General features: G+C 45.8%; 1 protein-coding gene across 1 annotated transcript in view; it reads left to right on the plus strand.

Annotated features, from left to right (window-relative positions):
- Positions 1 to 22,589, plus strand: part of LOC147889082 (alanine aminotransferase 2-like) — a 261,417-nt gene that overhangs the window by 12,435 nt on the left and 226,393 nt on the right. The gene's annotated exons all lie outside the window — the stretch shown is intronic.

Below are 22,589 nucleotides of genomic sequence, written 5' to 3' on the forward strand. Positions count from 1 at the left end.
TATAGAGGCCTGCTCCAGAGTGATACTACATGTATCTGAGCAATCCTCCTACTATTCTCTTTGAGGCGACTAGTCAACTAAAGTCAGTGTTATGCAAGAACATCCTTGAAAACCTTCCAAGACCAAAGAAAAACCAGGACCTCTCTCCCACTTTGACCACTGCATATATCATGAGGCACCAAGAGGTCTACCAAGCTCATTCAAAATAGAATCATTCCGCATAACTGGCTGCTGATTGATCTCATCCTCCAAAATGCCTGAACACTCCGTAACGAGTTCATGTAGCTCTGCCAAGCTTCATCAACCATAAGAGGGAAGAAATGGATCTCCCGTGGGCATATGCGTCTAGACTCCTCCAATTTGTGGGTTCGCTAGTCTCGAAGCCTTAAACTGAATCACCCACTATTATTTCCAACATTTTGCAATTGGCACAACGTGGACAAGCCTCTTGATCACCTGCAAATGGTCAACAACTCAAGCTCCTTAAAGCCGTCATCACCAACTTCTACAGTAATCTTGCAGACTTAGCAGGCGAAACCCCCTCTATTTGTCCGGAAGTTTTTCACCCTCCATTCACCAAACAACTAAGAATATCCATGCAAACAACATCCCCAAAGCAATCTACTGGAATATCTGATAAAATGAATAGAGAAGACATACCTTGGGAACTCAACTTGATGTTGCTTCTCGTCAGCAAGCGAGGTACCTCCCCGAAACCGCCATCCCACTTAATGCATCTATATAACTCTTTACACATGCTCACACCAGTGATCTAAGCTCATCCGGATCAACCGTTAGATACCCACCTTCATCTTTATCTTTGCTAGAAATGATGGCCTTGTCATTTGATTTAGTGATTGACCAACATATGCCATTCTCCAATTCACCACAAATTCGAGGTTTGGGAACTCAACTTGATGTTGTTTCTCGTCAACAAGCGGGGTACCTCAAAGCACCATCCCACTCTTTGCATCTATATAACTCTTTACGCGTGCTCACATAGGTGATCTAAGCTCATCCGGATCAACCTTTGGATACCCACCTTCATCTTTATCTTTGGTAGCAATGATGGCCTCATCATTAGATTTAGCCATTGACCAACATATGCCATTCTCCAATTTCAACACAAAGTCGAGGTTTGTGGACCATTCTATCATGTCTACCATGAACACTGTCACACCTACACCACATTTGCACTTGTTCTGCTAGATTCAACCCTCTCTGGCTGGTCCTCCTTCTTTGCTTAGTCAATCTTCTTCTTCTTGCAATCCTTAGTGGCTTGTCGTAGTAGAAGCATTTCTTCTTCTTCTTTTTTGCTTTCAGCATCTAAAGAGTCCTTGTCATCCTTTGAAGAACCCCTAGCATGCTTCTTATTCTACGGATTACCCTTGCCAGGCTTGCCTTTGGCCATAATTGCCTTGTCATTATCATTCACTCCATCATATACCTTCATCTAAGCCTCTTCCTAGAGCAACAATGGGACCAATTCCTCGAAGCTAATCGTCTTTGATTGTGCTCCAGTTGTAATGTTTGTTACCAATCCTCTGTAGCTCCTTGGAAGCTTATTGACCAAGAGTATGGCCAAGTGGTTGCTATTTATGACCACAAGTTGATCCCTGGAGACCTTCACTTTTAGAAGGTAGTCATGTGCAAATCGACCCTCTTTAATCATAATGGTGAACACTTGATGTAACGGACAAGATGCATATGATACTCTCTCACGAACTTTTCCAACCTTGACTATTAGGTGTGGCAGCATGGAATGCTAGAAAGAGAGAGAGAGAGAGTTTATTAAAAGACGAAGGGTCTATGAGATTGAAAGAACTTGATACAAGGAGCTAAATTGGGGGAGCCTCTACGCAGGTGTCACACCCAAGACAAATATAGCATACATTAAAGTGACTGAGCCTATGGAGAGGATGGAGAAACTATGGTGTGGCATCACTGCGATGATCTTCGGGAGGTTGATGGAGGGGCAAGCCCGGCAGTTTACGAGGCTATAGCAGCATAAGATTTGTGATAGAGCATTGCCGTTGGTCAATATGGGTGGTCCACTGTGGTCTCCTAGCTATGGCCTTGTGTCATGCAATTGCCACTGTCACCATTGTTGGCCATGCCTCTGGTCTGGTGAACATGGAGGAAGGTCCCCATGCTTGATTTGTGCCTCAACCTACTGGTGGTCTGTCGTGTCTCTCTCAGGTCCTCGGATCCATCGTCTCCCCGGGGCTTGCTGGTCTGTGCTGTCTGGCTCAAAAAACTCAATGATTGTGCTTTGAGTGAGTCTGGTTGTACACGCTGATCTCGCCTATGCATCCTGAGTAGATGCTTCTAGGGTCGGATGGCCTCATGAATGAAAGCCGCTAAGACAAGAAACTGGATAGGGGTCGGAAACCATCCCTGAAGAGACAATGATAGTGACATTAGATCTCCTAGTATACAGGGCATCTAAAAAAGCAATGCTCCTCCGACTCGATCTCCAACTAATCACATAAAGCACAGATGCAACCCTCGCTAGGTATGCCCTCAACCCGCCTACTCTTAATGCGAAGTTGGTGTGATGAGACATAGAACTGCTTGATCGATATTCTCAAGGAGTGGGGGGGTGGATGTAGTATATCTTGGTGGGTCAATGAAGCCATCCTCTAAAATCTGCAAGCAATGGTCCCTGTAGAAGCTGAGCTTCACAGGAAGCTCGTGAGGTGCTAACTAGGCCCTGAATGTCTAGCTGTAAGAAATCCTCCCAGAGAACCTGGTTGACTTCATGATATGTGAGCGGGGCAGAGGGAGCCTCAATTCTATATTGAAAGGGAGATAATCTGTCCATGTGGAGCCCCAAACTCTCAAACGATTTGCATGTATGTTCATACAAACACCTCTTGTCACTCTAAGCTACCAAAGCCGTGAATGAAGATGGGGCCACCCATGGTAACCTACGTTAGCCTGAGGCATAAGAGCCATAATCCCTGACGCCATAAAGGTACGTGATAACTTGGAATGTTGTGTCAAGTTGTAGTGGGGATGCTTTGAACTCAGCTAGGACTATATGATGTGAGACTGGCGGCTTATTGCAGAAGCCTCTCCACTCAAGCTCAATATGTCTCTGATAGGTCCAACAAGGGCTGCCATACATACCTGTTGGGTGGACCAAGGAGTCAAAGAGAAGGGACTTGGTCTGGGGATCCCAAAAATGAGATTGAAAGCATTCCGCTCAAGTCTAGCAAGCGTGGCGTATCCCTTGCTTAGTCGGGCCTGCAATGCTGATCGCATTGTGAAAATCAAGCCAGAGAAAAGAACCCCCAAGTATGCATAAGATGCAGCAACCTCAACTGGTAATCCCTCCAGTGTGGGATACTCTTTGTGCCTGGCTGCTCGGGATGCATTGAAGATCATGGCCTTGGTTTTACCAAGGTTGACCTTCAAGTCATGTGTCTCGTAGAAGGTATGAAGTGCATCCAAGTGTCGTTGGAGACCCTCTGATTAGGATGAGAGTAAGACCACATCATCTACATATGAGAGGATTTGGATCAAGGAGCGGGCAAGAGAGTCCCCCTAGAGTCCCAATGAGAGTCTCGAGCTCATCTATATAGAACCCAAACAAGGTTGGTGATAGTGGACAACCTTGTTTGACCCCTACAGTGCTCATAATCTCCTCTATCAATGTTGCACCTGTTCGAACCCTGCCTGAGACTCTCTCATAAAGTGCCATGATTCTCAAGTTATCTTTTGACCATGCCCGAGCTCCTGCAAACAATGGATGAGACGAGTCCTTGGCATTGTATCAAAAGCTTTGTGGGAATTCACTTAGCAGTATTAAACCCTCAGTCTCCGTGCTTTGGCCTCCTCAATGACACCTTTGAGTGTGAGTATGTGATCTAGAGTCTTGTGATCGGCCCGGAATCCTGCGTATCCCTCAGCTCTAAGTCCCTGAAGCTCTACAAACCATCTAACTTTTGTGTTGAGCACTGATGCATAGATCTTGGACATGACATGTTCAACCATAACGGTCTTGTAATTTCCGGGCTCATGGGATTCTTTATCTTGTGAAAGGGAGTGATGGTGAGGGAAACTGGTGCAAACCGCTTTGTTAAAAAGCTTTGCTAAAATCAGGGCCATAATATTTATTCCATATGCAATGAATTTAGTAGGTAGGCCCTCATGAGCTTTCACCATTATGAAGCTTCAAAGGTGCGTGTTTGACACCGCCGACTATGAAATTGTGCAGGTTGTAGGACGTGGTGAGTGCGTTAGGAACATGATATAGCGACTGTGTGTGCATAAGAGTGCCAAAGTGTGGTGTCCGTGAGAGGAGATGGGACTCGCTGCTCAAGAAACTTCCACCAAAATTCCTTAGAGTTGTTACTAAACAAAATTTTTATTAACTCCTCATTCTAGCGAGCAAAAGCTTGCTTCTTCTAGCATACTAGACAATGGTACTCACATATCTTCTCTACCTCACTCGGAAGGTAATTCTTACTATCGAATCTGAGTTGATGGTGTAAATCCTTACACACATCATCGTACCAGTTGTTACAGGGTACTTAGCCAAGAAGCAGCAAGCGAGTATGTGAGTGTGTGTAGGGCAGCTGTTGGGTGTTGGAAGCAATGGAAGCTCAAATGGAAGCACAAAGAAGAAAAACGAGATGCTGTAATAGATTGCTGCAAAACTGAAGTGTGGAGGCTCAAGGGAGAGCCAACATAACAAAACCCTAGGGCTAACTGCCCTAACTGGACTAAGTGTCCTAACTGACCTAGATGGTACATAAACTAACTGTACCAATAGTCCTAAGTGACTATAACTAGGCCTACAAGGCACATACCAAGGTATAAGTGGCATCTATGGATAGCCCATGAGATGGCCTACAAACCCCCCTCCATGGTATGGGCTGAAGTATCTTGGACATGGCTGAGGATACCTAAATATCTAGTGTCATGGTTGCACATGTTTGCCTCGTAGGGATATAGCAACCTATGACTGTACAGAGTACAACAGATCAAGTTACAAAAGGTACTAAATTTAAAGCTTGCTGAAAAGCCTCAAACTTAGGTCGAGGTAGAGCCTTCGTAAAAAGATCTGCCAAGTTGTCTTCAGTAGTTTGACAACTCAATATCACCTGCTGATAATCGCTCTCTGACATAGTAATAGTGAACCTCAATGTGCTTTGTGCGAGCATGGAAAACTGGATTCTGTGCAACAGCCAAAGCACTCTGACTATCAGTGAAGTTGATGGTAGGAGCAGTCTGACATGCACAAAGATTTGCAAGTAGCCTCCGAAGCCAAACACACTCCACGGTAGCTGTAAAAGCTGCTATGTACTCAGCTTCACAGCTAGAAGTAGCAACTGTACTCTGCTTCTTACTGAACCAAGAAACACATGAAGTACCAAGCATAAAACAGTTGCCACTATGTGACACACACGTGTCAGAACAACCAGCCTCATCACTATCAGGGAACCCATGCATGACAAGTGAAGTATCGGCCCCATAAAGAAGGCCTAAATGCTGAGTGCCTTTAAGATATGTAAAAACATGCTTCACGGCATGCCAATGGTGCATAGATGGGCTATGCATATATCTGCTCAACTGTGAGATAGCATACTGTAGATCAGGTCTCGTATGGCATATGTAAATCAAACAACCAACTACCTGCTGATAGAGAGTGACATCACATGTACTGCTGCCATCCTCAGAAGAGAAGTGAAAACCAGTCTCTAATGGTGTGGATACTGGCTTGCAATCCTCAAACTGAAAACGCTGCAAAATCTGTCCAATGTACTTGGATTGTGACATCAAAATGCCCCCCTCAATGCTACTAAATTGGATGCCTAGATAGTAGTGCAGAAGACCAAGATTAGACATAGCAAATGTCTGCTGCAAATCAATTTTAAAATCTGCAATTTGCTGTGCATGTGTCCCAGTCACAAGCATGTCATCCACATAAAGGACTAAAATCAGCAAATCTGTCCCACGCTTGGGGATGTCAAGGGTAGCCTCTGTAGGGCTGTTCTGAAAGCCAAGTGTGAGCAAATGAGTATGAATTCTCGAATACCAAGCCCGAGGTGCCTACTTCAATCCATAGAGGGCCTTTTTAAAGCGGCATACCTTGCTTTCAAAACCTTCAAGCTCAAAGCCAAGAGGTTGGGAAACATAGACCTCTTCCTGCAAATGCCCATGAAGGAAAGCTGTCTTAATATCAAGCTGATGTATCTGCAAATGAAAGTGGGCAGCAAAGGCAATAACAATGCGAATGGTAGTGATCCTGGATGCGGGAGCAAAAGTCTCCTCAAAGTCAATGCCATGCTACTGAGCATAACCCTTAGCAACAAGACGGGCTTTGTAACGGTCCATTGAACCATCAGCTTTTTGTTTGATTTTGTAAACCCACTTAGTTCCAATGGCATTCTTGCCATGAGGCAAATCACACAACAACTCCCAAGTGTTATTCTAATGAATAGAATCCAATTCAGCTTGCATGGCTTTCATCCAACAATCATTCTTAAAGGCATCTTGATGACATAAGGGCTCTTCATTGCATGCTGTAGCAACGAAACTAGCATGCTCTTTCCGGACAGCTGCTCTCGTACAGGCTGGCAGAGGAGTATCTTGGTTGCTGTCTTTTAATGTGTCAAGGAGCCAACGGGGTACCTTTTTGGGCTCCTGAATTTTTGCTCTTTCTTTGTCAAGAGCCCTGTGCAAATGATCCTGATCAATGATAGGCATATCAGGCTGAATTTCTGGCTGCACATGTGGCTGCAAATGACCAACAGATGGAGGAGGTACAACCTCAGATGGAACATCATCCCGAGCATCAGATGGAAACAAAGGCATCAAGCTATCAAATATGTCAGGGGCATCAACAATGGGCTGTTTTTGACAGTCCAGCAAAGGCATAGTGGAAGATTCATCAAACACAACATCCCGACTGACAAAACACTTGTTCGTGCGGGGCTGATATAGCTTATAGCCCTTGGTCTCTGAACTATACCCAAGAAAAATGCACTTGACAGCTTTATCATCCAAGTTCCAACTTAGTGCGTTTCTGTGAAGGCACATGAGCACAAGCTAAGCATCCAAAAGTCCTCATGTGGGAAATGCGAGGCTTACGACACGTCCAAGTCTCATAAGGTTTCTGCAATGCCTTTGTAGGACATCTATTCAAGATGTTATTTGCACACATGACCGCATCCAACCACAACTTATTAGGCAAATGTTTGCCTTTCAACATGCATCTGGCCATTTCCTGAGAGGGGGGAAGAAAGAAGGAAGGGAGCAAGAGAGTGAGAGTGAGAGAGACAATAGTGCGGGTGTGAAGTGATTAGTGAGCCACACCACAAACTCACTTAAGTTTTATTAGGATTAGGTTTACCCTATGACTGTCTTAAGACAGTCATAGGTGTCCTAACTTTAATTCTTTAATATAAGGGTAGGCAATGTGCCTTTACCCCAACAACCTCCCACCTAAAGGCCAATGTGCCTAAAGGGGAGAAAAGAATAAAAATACAGCAATATACAGTTACTGTATACAAGACCATAAAGTAAGAATGGTCTCATCCTAATCCCATGATGTGGCGGCAATGTGCAAACCGCTCTGTAGGCAAGCTCTTAGTGAGCAAATCTGCAGGATTATCATCAGTATGTACTTTCACAAGCTCAAGACGCTTGTCTTCCAGTACCTCCCTGATGAAATGATATTTCACTTCTATGTGCTTGGTCTTCTGATGAAAGACCGGATTCTTTGCCAACATGATAGCACTCTGACTATCACAATGCAGAACTGGCATATCTCCTGTAATGCCCAAATCTCCCACCAGCCGAGTAAGCCATATTGCTTCCTTGCAAGCCTCAGTGGCTGCAACATATTCAGCTTCTGTGGTTGATAGTGCAACGCATTTCTGCAACCGAGACACCCATGATATAGCACCTCCTGCAAATGTAAAAATATAACCGGTAGTAGACTTCCGGTTATCTGCATTCCCTGCATAGTCTGAATCTGTAAAACCATGCACCAATGCATCCTGCCTACCATAGCATATGCACAAGTCTTTGGTACCTTTGAGATACCTCAAGACACCTTTCACTGCTTCCCAATGCCGCTTGCCTGGATTTGCCATATACCTGCTGATGACTCCCACCGCAAAAGCAATATCCGGACGAGTGGCAACCATGGCATACATCAAAGATCCAACTGCAGATGCATACGGAACCTTGGCCATTTCAGCCTTATCATCATGTGATCTGGGGCTGTCCTTACTGCTGAGTTTTAAATGTGGAGGCAACGGGGTACTAATGGACTTCCCCCCCTCCATTTTAAACCTCTGCAGTACTTTGTCAATGTACTCTTTCTGTGACAGAAATAAAAGTCCCTTGGACCTGTCACGAGTAATACGCATGCCAAGAATATGATTTGCATCACCCAAGTCTTTCATGTCAAAAGACTTATGCAGTTGTTTCTTCAAAGAACTAATCTCATGCTGAGATTTACTGGCAATAAGCATGTCATCCACATATAGAATGAGTAGCATCAAACTGCCATCCTTTGCCCGTTTGGTGTACAAGCAATGATCGGTCTCACACCTATGATACCCTTGGGACTGCATGAATGCATCAAACTTCTTGTACCATTCCCTTGGCGCCTGCTTGAGTCCATACAAGCTCCTTTTGAGCTTACACACAAGCTGCTCTTTCCCTTTAACAGCATATCCCTCTGGCTGACTCATATAGATCTCATCATGGAGATCTCCGTGAAGAAAAGCTGTCTTCACATCCATCTGACATAAATCCATGTCAGCATGAGCAACAAGAGCCAACACTGCTCTCAAAGTAGTCATCTTGACTACAGGGGAAAAGATCTCATCAAAGTCAATGCCCTTCTCCTGCTTAAATCCCTTGGCAACCAATCTGGCCTTATACCTCGGTAAAGCATTTGAATCCACTTTGACTTTGTAAACCCACTTACATGGCAAAACTTTTCTGCCTGCAGGTAACTGCACCAAGTCCCATGTATCATTCTGAAGTAGAGAGTCCATTTCTGACTGCATGGCTTTCTCCCACTTCTTTTTCTCTGTTCTTCCCATAGCTTCCTTGAAGCTGGAAGGCTCACCACAATCTGTCAGCATGATAAAATCAGCCACATTATTGGCTCCTGGAACAAACCTGGCAGGAGGCCGTTGTGCACGGGTGCTCCTCCTAACAAACTGTTCCGGATTAGGCTGCTGTCCAGCCTGTTCTTCATGCATATCAGGTGGCTGTACCACCGTATCTGGCTGTTCTACAGCCCCATCTGTTGGCACATCCAGTGGTGCATTATTGGCAAAATTTTCTGGCTGATTTTCAGCCTGTATACCCTCTTGAACAGGGTGATCTGCAGCAGGCTGCTGCTGTATATAAATGGGCATGCTTGGCTGTCCAACATCATCATAAATAACCCTCCTGTATTCCACAGGTTGCACGGGTTCCTTGTGTACACTATCTTCTTTAAAGATGACATCATTGCTGCGTATAATCTTCCGTTTAACGGGATCCCATAACCTGTACCCCATTTCACCTTCATCACCATATCCCATAAAGATGCATCTGATAGACTTTGGATCCAGCTTGGTGCGTAGATCTTTGCGTACATGAGCAAAGCACTCGCAGCCAAATACCCGTAAGTGCTTATATGAGGGTGGCTTGCCAGACCACACCTCCTCTGGCACTTTCAACTCCAAAGCCTTATTTGGTGACCTGTTAATAATGTGAATTGCTGTTTGCACGGCTTCTGCCCAAAAGCCATGGGGTAATGCAGCATAAGACAACATACATCGAACCTTCTCCTGAACAGTTCAATTCATCCGCTCACTTGCACCATTTTGAGATGCATTATGAGGGGCTGTGAGTTCCTGTTTGATGCCCTTAGCTTGGCAAAACTGCACAAAAGCATGTGACACATACTCACCCCCATTATCGGATCTGAGGCATTTCAGCCTACGACCTGTCCGATTCTCCACCTGAGCGACAAATCTCTTGAAAGCATTTAGGGCATCTCCCTTATGCTTCAAGAAATAGACCCACACCTTACGTGTGGCATCATCAATGAAAGTAATAAAATATTTGGCACCCCCTAGTGATAACTGTGGCATCTCACACAAATCAGTGTGCACTAGATCAAGTGGTGCTCTATTCTGGGGAGTTCTCCTCTTATGAGGAGTCACAGAATGCTTGCCAAAAATACAATGATCACAAGTAGGCAAATCTGAAAAAGAGAGAGGCGGCAGATAACCCAAACGTGACAGTTCTTGCATTCCCTTAACAGACATGTGTCCCAACCGGCTATGCCACAATGAAACCTTTGGCAGCTCGGTTATGGCAACAACATGATTACCGACACTGGAAACATAAAGAGGGTACAAGGTATCACTCTTAAAACCCTCAGCCACTACTGTCTGGCCATCAGTAATCACCCATTTGGAATCCCCAAATGTGGTGTGGTAACCACTGTCATCTAATAAGCCAGTGCTAATCAGATTTTTCTTGATTTCCGGCACATGGCGAACACCATCAAGCATAAATGACTGTCCATCAGGAAATACTATCTTTATACTGCCAATCCCTGCAATTTGACATGCATAGTTGTTCCCAAGATGAACAACTCCATGAGTACCTGTGTAGGAAGTAAACCACTCCCTGTGAGGTGTAACATGAAAAGAGGCACCTGAATCCAAGAGCCAGGTGTGCATGTCATGGCCATCAATAACCAAAGCATGTGCTATTACAGCAGAAGAGCATAAAACATCATGTATGTCACTGTCACTGTCCTCTGCTGCAACATTCACTGCATCCAATTCAACTAGCGTGGCCTTGCCTTTGCCTTTGCTTGCATTTCCTGCATCCTGTGATTCAGCCTTCTTGGCTTTCTGATCCCGTATGAACTTGAAGCACTTCGACTTCACATGTCCCTTCTTGCCACAATAAAAGCATTCAATGTCCTTTTTGCCACGGGACTGACTGCGGGATTTGGACTTACTAGCAGATTTCCCCTTCTGCTGAGTCCTGCCTCTATCCTGTACCTGCAAAGCATTTGAAGACTTGCTGCCCGCATTATTCTTCCTGCTCATCTCCTCCATAAGAAGAGAGCTCTCTACATCAGCATACATAAGAGTAATATTTGAATTAGACAGGGTGGTCTTGAAAGTGTCCCAACTCTCAGGGAGGGTACACAACAAGAAAGTGGCCTTGAACTCCTCATCAAGATTCAACCCCTGTGCAATCAGCTGTGTAAAGATAGCATTGAACTCACTCAAGTGTGAGGTCATAGCTGTACCTTCCTTCATGCGAAGATCGACCAGCTTCTTCAGCCAATAAACCTTACTGGCTGAGCTCTTTTGGGCATACAATTCCTCTAGTCTCTGCCATAGACCATAAGAGGTCTTTTCAGCCTGTACATTGAACACAAGAGTGTCTGAAATAGTGAGCATGATAGCTGCCCTCGCAGACAGATCAAGCTCTTCCCAATCATCAGCTGCCATATCAGATGGCTTGACACCCTTTACCCTTATGGGCTTAGCAATCTTCTTTAACAGAAGAACATTCAAGCACTGTTCTGCCCATAATGCATAGTTATGTGCTCCTTCCAGTTTCTTTATGTTCAGAATTGAAGAATCACCTCCTCCTGATGCCATATCAGATGAGGAAAGTACCTGACTCCCTGGAAGTAAAAAGACTGAATAAAAAAGTTCTGATTTCTCAGAAAAAGCCTGCTCTATTCAAGAGCCAGAAGCACTCTCAAAGGTGCTGTTTTTACTGTCAGTAAAATCTGCAGCAATGCAGCAAAACAGTAAATGTCCCTGCAAATACTGTACCTTCTGACAAACTGTTCTGAGCTCAAAAAAGGCATAAAAACAGTGATTTCAGACTGCTGCTGCTGCTCAACAAGAGCTTAACAGTGCATACTTATCTGACAAAACCACTCAGACTGCTGTAAACACTGCTGTACTGACTGTACTGATCACTTCTCCCACCTCAGAGGAGGTATGTCACTGTCTCAAATTGCAGAAAATACTTGACTGACACCCCAAAAACAGTAAATGACTCTTCAGCCTGTCACACAAAACCTGCAACAGGAAATGGGATAAATCCCAAGCAATCACCCTTATACCAAGGGGAGAAAATGCATCTGAAGATCTCTGTCGGTAACCCAAGTGCAATCAAACAAAGTCTGGGCAAAAGCCCCTTGATCTGACACCTGAATCAAGTGGAGAACACCTTAACAATGAGGTAGCAAGTAATATGAAAATCTCTCTGACTCTTGTACCTGACAATGTGCAAAGCATAGACTGCCTCTGTGTACTCAGTAACAACACAAACCACAAAGTACAAACACCCAGAAGAAAATCTTTTGAGCACTGTCAACGATGGGCAGTTAGGGACCGAGTAAACTCGATGCGCCCTGACCAAGCGTGGCTCAACTGAGATTTTCAAAGTGCGTACAAAGAATGTGACCTGCAACAAATGTCACCAAATGCACTGCGGAAATAAAGCAAATGTGTGCTCCCTGGCTACACACTGCCTCAAGGCATATACTGCATACACATCCAGGCAAAAGCCCTTTGATAAGTTCACCCAAAACTGAGAATTTCACTCAGTAAAAGCATAGAAGCTCCGGCTGTCCTGCTGTACTTCTGTCCTTGCAGCAAGTACACTTCCCCCAAAAAAAAATTTTGGACACAGATCCCAAGAATATGTACCTCCCTGTTGCACACAGATCGAAGAAAAAAAAATCTGTATAACTGCCTGTGGGTGTGGCGGCGTCGTCCGTACAGCTGTACGGAAATCCGTACAACTGTACGGCAGTCCTTGGAGTAGGTGCGCCGCTCTGTACGGCTGCCTGATGCAGCTTCGCCCAGCTGCTAAGAGGAGCTGAGAAAATGCGCCGCCGCCTTGGAGCTGCCCTCGACACAGCCCGTGCCCTAGCTGCTCGCCGCCGCCTTGGAGCTGCCCTCGACACAGCCCGTGCCCTAGCTGCTCCCGCACCGTCGCCCTGGTCTGCTCCCGCGCCGTTGACTGCTGCGCCGCCCTGATGCTGCTGTCGCAGTCCGTCCGTACGACTGTACGGACGACGTACGGTCGTACGGCGCTGTCCGTACGTCCGTACGGAGAGGGTAGAAGGCTAGGGAGAGGAGAGGGCTTGATAGCTCTGATACCAGTTGAGAGGGGGGAAGAAAGAAGGAAGGGAGCAAGAGAGTGAGAGTGAGAGAGACAATAGTGCGGGTGTGAAGTGATTAGTGAGCCACACCACAAACTCACTTAAGTTTTATTAGGATTAGGTTTACCCTATGACTGTCTTAAGACAGTCATAGGTGTCCTAACTTTAATTCTTTAATATAAGGGTAGGCAATGTGCCTTTACCCCAACATTTCCATCACTGATCTATTCTTCCCCTCAGCCACAAGATTCTGTTGAGGAGTATAAGGCACCGTGCATCGATGATTGATGCCACGGGAAGCCAAAAAAACAGCAAACTCCTTCGACATGTATTCACCCCCCTGTCTGTATTAAGGTGAGCAATGTGCAGCCCACTCTCATTCTCAGCCAAGGCAATAAAGTGTTTGATTTGAAGAAACTTTAGTGTTTGAAGCTGTCAAGTATGTCAGGGGCATCAACAATGGGCTGTTTTTGACAGTCCAGCAAAGGCATAGTGGAAGATTCATCAAACACAACATCCTGACTGACAAAACACTTGTTCGTGCGGGGCTGATATAGCTTATATATAGCCCTTGCTCTCTGAACTATACCTAAGAAAAATGCACTTGACAGCTTTATCATCCAACTTAGTGCGTTTCTGTGAAGGCACATGAGCATAAGCTAAGCATCCAAAAGTCCTCATATGGGACCCGTCCAAGCCTCATAAGGTGTGTGAGTCTGCAATGCCTTTGTAGGACATCTATTCAAGATGTAATTTGCACACATGACCACATCCAACCACAACTTATTCGGCAAATGTTTGCCTTTCAACATGCATCTGGCCATTTCCATCACTGATCTATTCTTCCAACTCTCCCATCCTTGGGAAACGCAGCACAGTGCATCTTACCAAGCAAGCATGGTTCACAAACATGTTTGGTAGGCATATGCATTTTGGGAAGATCCGCAACCATATCTTTCTTATATAACCTCACCAGGGCTAAAAAATTAAGGTGTTCGACCTCTCATGCCACAAATGAGTATCTGCCATGGTAGAATCAATAGCAAAGGCATGTGCATCGGCAAGTGCAGCATCGTCATCCAAACATCTGTCATAAGCATCAAGTCTATAAAGACCTCTAGACAATGTGCTAGTCAAAACCATGGTAAAGGCATGTGTAGCATCATACACTGCACACCTCACACCATCAAAAAGAACCTGAAAGCCACATGTAGCAATGGCTGAAATAGAAATAAGGTTCTTACGAATGCCTGGAACATAAAGCACATGCTCTAGAGTGGCAATACCACGAGAGACAGAAGTAAGAGCAACTTGCCCAATACCTTTCACGGTATATGATGCATTATTGGCACATGTGACACTGCCCCCCTTAGATGTAAGCTCCAATGAGCTGAATAACTTCCTGCAGGAAGTGATGTGCTTGCTAGCACCACTATCAAAGAACCAGGCATCACAAACATTTGAAACTGCCATACAAGCATCATGAACATCAGGATTATACTGACATGTAACCAAGAAAGCCCAATGCTGGTCTTATGCAAAATTAGCGGACTCATGTCGATCTTCTACACTAGAAGAACCAGATACTGCAAGACCGAACTCTTTCTTTTTCTTTTCAGATGCTATATGCTTTCTGCATTCAGAAATATCATGCCCAGGTTTCCTGCAATAATTACATCTCTTCTTCTTTTTGTTATCCCAGAGGAAGAGGCACCATGTGAATGATCAGCATGGGAATGAGGGGGTTTACCAGCTGAAACCTTGCCTTTACCTTTGTTTTTAAGCTGGGCAGCAAAGGCTTGATCACTAGCCATAGAAGCATTGCGATTTGCACGACTTTGCTCCTCCTGAAGAAGAAGAGCAACCAGCTGGTCAAATGAGAAATGATTGGCATCACCCCCTGCAACCAACCTCAATGTAGTAGCAAAGCCTTGATATGAATCAGGCAACCCATCAAGGGTATTAGAAACCAGCTGAGAAGCAGGCATAATCTCATCAATGTTGGCCAACTACTCTTTCAAATCCTTCACATTAGTGAGATAGGCATCCATGTTACCACCCTCTTCAAGCTTCAAGTCTTTCAACTGCTTGCGGAGATAGGCAACCCTCGCCTCATTCCGCACCTGATACAAAGATGCAAGCTGATCCCATGCTTGCTTAGCTGTCTTTCAAGACCGAATATGAGGGATAATAACCCGTTTCACTGAAAGAGCAATCAAGGCATGTGCTTTGGGATCACGACCATCCCACTGAATTTGCTCCTATGAAGGAGGCAAAGCACCTGGAGCAGGAGGTGCAGGTGTCCTAGTAGTAGCATTAGAACCATCACCTGAAGACCCATCACCTGAAGAAGCAGAGACTGTAGGTGTAGCACCAGAAGTAGCAGTGCGTGTAGGCCTGGCCTCAAAACCTGAAACAATATGCCATAGATTCTTGGCAACCAAAACATGTCCCATCATGTATGACCACATGGGATAATTGGTGCCATCAAGCTTGTCATCTACCCTAATCATCCCAAACAAATCATCTTTGCTACCAGACATGGTGCTGAAATACAAGACAAATGCACCAACTGGCAAAGCAAATGAGAGAAAAGCAACCTGAAACGAACCTTTTCTAATTCTCTACCTCGATTTCGTCAATCACGGGCGATGGCATCACGTCTATCCACCCAGCCAACTTCGTGGATCGCATACTTCATCAGATACGTAATTTTTGTCTCTCATGCCTATCCACAAAACCCACAACTCCCTAGATGGTTTCCTCTGCCACATGTCATCATTTTAGCCCTTTTTTCTTGGTACATCATTTACCCCTCTCTTGGAGCACAATTAAACCATTTGCCCCTTGGCATTATTGCACATTTAGGTGCACCTAGGCCTTAGCACTCAGAACCACCTAGTCAATGCCATTACACCCTCACCTAGGACCTTGGCAGTTACTTCTCTTGACCATTTTAACTACGCACATTAAATATTACAGAAGGCGGTCATCTAAGAGAAAATGCCCACCGATCTTTCCGAGGTCATGCTATCTCGGCTAGAGCATAACATTCCTTCCCTCTTCAAGCATCAGCGTCCTCGATGATGAAATCTGGGAACACTCTCCGTAACTGGTATACGGATTCCCAGGTAGCTTCCGATAGAGGTAGACCATGCCATGCAACCAACACCGTGGGGATCTTCCGATTGCGCACTTGCATTGTTCCTCGGTCCAGGATTCTTATTGGTTTGCGTCTTGCATTATCCTCTATCTCCTGAAACAAAACAACACCTTCGATTAGTGAGTCACCAGTATGCAAAAATTTCTTTAAACGAGAAACATGAAACACTGGGTGCACCTTACACCCCGGTGGTAATTCTAATTTATAGGCTACCTTGCCTATTCTTTTTAGAATTAACCACGGCCCACAGTATCGAGGTGATAACTTAGCACACTCTCCTGAACTCAACGACTTCGAGTGCGAAGGAACTCTGAGAAAAACTTTTTCTCCTTCCTTAAATACTCTTATAGACCGGTTTTCATCCGCATACACCTTGGCTCTATCCATAGCCTGGCGGATATTAGCTCTCGCAAGTGCTAGCATCCCCCGCATCTGAACCACAAAGTTCGCGGCACTAGGCACTTTCTGAGGTATTCCAACTATAGTTGGATTTGCTGGTCTATAACCATAGTTCAGCTCAAACGGACTGAACCCTGTAGAGGAATGTTTTCTATCATTGTAGGCAAACTCTAACAATGGCAACCACTTGTCCCATGTATGTTGCCTCAATGACACATATGCTCTCAGCATATCCTCTAAAGTCTGGTTGACTCTCTCCGTCTGACCATCCGTTTCAGGATGATTCCCACTACTCATTCCCAACTCAGTCCTTAGTGTCTCGAATACCGCTGTCCAAAAATGACCGGTAAATTTGACATCTCTGTCTGACACTATGGATCTAGGCAATCCATGCAGACGAAATATATGTCTAATAAACAAATCCGCCACTTGCGGGGCACTAACAGACTCTTTAGTCGGAATGAAGTGAGCCATCTTGGTTAGACGATCAACCACCACAAGGATAGAATCATACCCTCCTTGTGTTGTAGGCAGCCCTACAATAAAGTCCATGGAAATGCTCTCCCACTTACCTAGTGGTACTTCCAAGGGCTGTAAAAGTCCGGGTGGCTTCACCCGCTTGGCCTTGCTTACCTGACACGAGAAACACCGTGTCACATATTCATGAATATGCTTTTTCATCTTTGGCCAAAAGAAATCTCGCTTCATGAGATCATAGATCTTCTCGACCCCTGGATGTCTCGCACATGGGCTATCATGGCACTGTCGAATGACTCTCTGCCTGAGATCATTCTGACTAGATACTACAACCTTGCCATTTCTTTTCAGCATACCATCCCTTATGGTATATCTTGCATAAGTTTGGCCTTTTCTGGATGCCAGGTCATCCTTTTCATTTTCCCCGGGTCTAAATACATGAGCTTTAGGCCATAAGCTCTGGACAAACTCGTCCACCTTTTGAGTTTCTCTGATCTCGGTCATTAGAGCACTCTCTAATACCGTGAAACTCATATTGTGCATAATGCGAGACAACGCATCAGCAACCTTATTATCTTTTCCTCTTCGGTACCGAATCGTTAAATTAAACTCCTGCATGAGCTCTGCCCACATAGCTTGGCGGCCCCTCAAGTCAGGCTGTTTACAAAAATGTTTCAGAGTATCATGATCCACATCCACATAAAACTCTGAACCATACAAATAATGCCTCCATGTTTTCAAAGCATGGATAACAGCATACAACTCCAATTCATGAGTTGGCCAATTCCTTTGAGAGGGAGAAAGCTTCTTGCTTTCAAAGGCTACTGGCCTTCCCACCCTGCAACTCGTTCACTTGCAGAATACCTGTAAGCTTAGCTTCTGGTATCAACCACTACCACGCAAAGCCCGTCCGTCAAAGGTGCGCCATGCCATCGCAGCACAACGCCAACCTGCTCCGCTACTTTTGCCCTCGTCAAACTTGCACTCCACGCCTATCGTTCGCTATCTAGTGAACGCTCGTCGAAGACCTCCCTCACAACGAACTCAGCCACCACGCTATCATCAGGCTTTGCTATTCGTCGTCATGGGCAATCAAATTATCACGCTCTCCCTTTACCAGACCGCTCCAGATCACGCTCTCTTCTCATCCCGTTCGTCGAGCTCTTGATCTCTACCATAGGCTCTGATACCAATTGAAACGAACCTTTTCTAATTCTCTACCTCGATTTCGTCAATCACGGGCGATGGCATCACGTCTATCCACCCAGCCAACTTCGTGGATCGCATACTTCATCAGATACGTAATTTTTGTCTCTCATGCCTATCCACAAAACCCACAACTCCCTAGATGGTTCCCTCTGCCACATGTCATCATTTTAGCCCTTTTTACTTGGTACACCATTTACCCCTCTCTTGGGGCACAATTAAACCATTTGCCCCTTGGCATTATTGCACATTTAGGTGCACCTAGGCCTTAGCACTCAGGACCACTTAGTCAATGCCATTACACCCTCACCTAGGACCTTGGCAGTTACTTCTCTTGACCATTTTAGTTACGCACATTAAATATTACAGAAGTTGGTCATCTAAGAGAAAATGCCCACTGATCTTTCCGAGGTCATGCTATCTCGGCTAGAGCATAACACAACCTCTCTGAATCAAGTCTTCCCAAGCTTCAAAGCTTATGCCTACAAGAGACTCTGTTGTCCCAAGGTATACCTGTTGCAAGAAAAATCCCCAAAGGCAACACGAGGCTTTTCCAAAATGCAAATGAAGCAGAAATTGGAAAGAGCCAATGCAACAACGGCTTACCCAATGATGTAGCCCGAAAGGACAGCAGTGACAAGCTCTGAATATTAGCAAATGAGGGCTGGAAATGAGAATTACAGCGAAAGAAGGTGCTCCCACGAGGAGGAGAGCACTTAGAAATGAGAAGAGAGTGATCCAATGGAGGGGTACTCGCAGCCCGAAGCAAAGGAATGCCAAATGAGGAAGAATGGGCTCAAGGAGTGGACTCCAAATCACTTCAACATGCTCCAAAAGGCTCCAAACGCCGGCGAACAGCTCGAGGCAGCTCCAAAATGCTGGCACACACTCCAAAACAGCTCCAAAATGCTGAGAAGTCTTCAAACTAGCTGGCGAGACAGCTCTGTACTGCAGTAAATGCTATCAAAAAGGTCCGTACAGCTCCCGTACAGCATTAAATGATGTCTGGCAGGGCCATACAGATTCTGTACAGCATTAAATGCTGTTTGACAAGGCCGTACACGTACAGCATGAAATGCTGTCTGACAGGTCCGTACAGGTGCGCAGCAGCCTTAAATGCTTCCGTATAGTTCCATACAGAGTGTACGGAATCCGTACAGTCAGGTTTGCTACAGAAAAGTGCTCAAATTTGCTCCAAAATGCGTCTCCTTCGCGGTAGTTGCTCTAAAATGCGATCTTCTCACGTCAGAATGAGATCTTTCGCGACAGAAGTGCTTGGAAAGGTCTCAAACACTCGTGGGAGTGTGAAAACCAGCAAGACCAGCAGGAATGAGGGCTCTAGAGGCTGCCAAACAGCTTGGGAAAGCTGTCAATGGCTGAGGGAATGGGTTCCCGACCTGCTCTGATACCATTGTTGGGTGTTGGAAGTAATGGAAGCTCAAAAATGGAAGCACAAAGGAGAAAAACGAGATGCTGTAATAGATTGCTGCAAAACTGAAGTGTGGAGGCTCAAGGGAGAGCCAACATAACAAAACCTTAGGGCTAACTGTCCTAACTGACCTAGATGGTACATAAACTAACTGTACCAATAGTCCTAATTGACTATAACTAGGCCTACAAGGCACATACCAAGCCCATGAGATGGCCTACAAATGGTATCTTGAGCCATGTCCAAGATACTTCAGCCCATACCATGGAGGGGGATTTGTAGGCCATCTCATGGGCTATCCATAGATGCCACTTATACCTTGGTACGTGTCTTGTAGGCCTAGTTATAGTCGGTTAGGACTATTGGTACAGTTAGTTTATGTACCATCTAGGTCAATTAGGACACTTAGTCCAGTTAGGGCAGTTAGCCCTAGGGTTTTGTTATGTTGGCTCTCCCTTGAACCTCCACACTTCAGTTTTGCAGCAATCTATTACAGCATCTCGTTTTTCTCCTTTGTGCTTTCATTTTTTAGCTTCCATTGCTTCCAACACCCAACAGCGGCTTCATGGATAGAGCCCGTGACCCTTCATGGACAGAGCCAGTGATCAAGGCGGTTCGATCCTCTAGGAGCGGTATGTCATCAATGTATGAGAGTAAAGTGGAAAGGCGTCCGGAGTATTGAGGAAAGGAGGGGCAGAAAGGAAAAAGGGAGGAAGAACAGTTCTCGAAAACGCTAGCTAGAATGGCTACCCCGCCAAATAAGCCTAGTGCCAAAGGAGGCTTAAGCCTCCAACACCAATCACCACAAGAGAACCTTCTAGCATCTGGAAAGACTTGGGTACGAGGGGATGTCCAAGAAAAAAACCCTCCAAGGAAGCCAAGGGGAAGCCAAAGCGAACAAGGCTGGCCCCCTAAGTTTGATCTAAGGCTAGCCACCAACCTGCGAGCTGAGAGAGAAGCCAAAAAAACCTTCGAGAGCTGCACCGTGTGGCTATAGGGGCAGAGGCTGAGCTCAAACTCAGCACCAGCCTGCTCGCTACCCAAAAAACCGATGCGGGCTGCAACTAGGCCCTTAAAGGCGAGGCTCCAACTGTTACGGATTGCCGGGAGTTCGTTGCTAGGCGCGCTTACCAGGCCGGCCGCCTGCAAGCGACTCCTAGAGGCGCCCAAAAAAGTGCACATGGCCAAGGGGCTGAAGGCGGCCTTCAGCCAGCTGAGGCATAGCACCAAGCGGGCAAGGAAAGGGGACGGGAGAGGTGCCAGCATGCCAGCAAGGTACGGGGGGAAAGGAGAAGCAGCAAGGGGGGAAAAGAGAAGGCGGGGAAGGGTAGAGAGGCCAAGGCAGAGCAGGGAGAAGAGAGCTCGCGGGAGGGAAGAAGGAAGCGTGAAGGGAAGGAGATCAGCTCGTGAGTAGGGAGAAGCAGGCTTGCTCCTCAGTTCCGACAGGGACGAACACTATATTCTTGTAATCCACCTCTTTCCATATCAATATGGAGATTCTTTTGCTAGAGTTTGAAACAATAGCAATTAGATTCTAGCTTTGCAATAGAGGGGAGGAACCTTAGTCAGTGTCTTGCTTGCCTGAACCTTTCAAATCAGGGCACTCTTTCTAGTGCTTTTGATTAACCGTGAATTATTTTTTAGCACATTGCAGAGGCTGTATTCAGGCTGGGTTACTACTTAAGACAGCTCCATATTATGTCCAGTTTGCCAAACTACCCTGCTTCTCAGTCCAACCAGGTAAGGGTCATGATAGAGTAGCCTGTCTCTCTCATTCTTCAAAGTTTACACATATCAGACAGAAGAGTGGGATGCCCTAGGTCATGCAGTGGGTTCTTTATGAGGCGCTGTAGTATCCTTGTTGCAGCCATCTTAGACACCTATCTCTGTTAGAAATGACCCAACAGAGGGTACGCACAGCGGAAGACTGATAGAATAGCCCAGGAGCTCACACAATGTGGTGTGGGGTGTGGAATCACAAACTTCTTAACTTATGTGCATAAAATAGATGTGGAGACTCATCAATAGACAATGAACCAGCCAGATAGAGAAACCACCAAAATAATATATTTCCGTCCAAAGCTATGGACACAATACAAAAGAGAGAGATCTAGAGTCCCACCAATGGTGTGGTCCTCTGATCTTACCACAAGGTACTTCTCCTATCTGCTGGCTATCTCTAGACTCGAGCCCGCGTGCTCCACCTCGAGCGTCCATAGACTTTCTGTCCAGAATGGTTCTCTCTACCTTACTGCCTGTAGATCAGTCTAGGTAGGCAGCACTTACTAGCTCAGTCTGCAGCCCTCTTTAGGTCTCCTTCACCTCCTGGGAAAAGGCCCAAGGAAGCCCTGTCTGCTGCTCCTGTCTGCTGTAAATCTGCTGCTCCAGAGAATGAGATATGAGGGCACAAAGGCCCTCCTTATATAGGGCACAAGGCCCTCCAGAACCAACCGACCAGCCAGCCCTAATTGGGCTGACTGGCTGGTCTGTAGCAGCCCTAACCAACCGACCAGATGGTCGGCTGCCTATCCAGCCCTATTTAGGGCCCTTTTCCAGCCCTTTGTTCCATGCAGGGCCCAGCCCCTTTGGATTGCCTACCCCGCCACCTGCCAGCCCTGTTTGCAGGCCATAGACCTGCCCAATACCTGCTGCAACAGTGCGACTCCATGCTGCTACTGATCCGCCTCTGGTCAGCCCTTGTCCGGACCCTGGCACACCTTGCACACCTTCCGTACACT

This window comes from Dipteris shenzhenensis, chromosome 21, assembly GCF_047967505.1.
Source record: "Dipteris shenzhenensis isolate YYH24624 ecotype China chromosome 21, Dip_SZ_1.0, whole genome shotgun sequence".
Taxonomy (NCBI): domain Eukaryota; kingdom Viridiplantae; phylum Streptophyta; class Polypodiopsida; order Gleicheniales; family Dipteridaceae; genus Dipteris; species Dipteris shenzhenensis.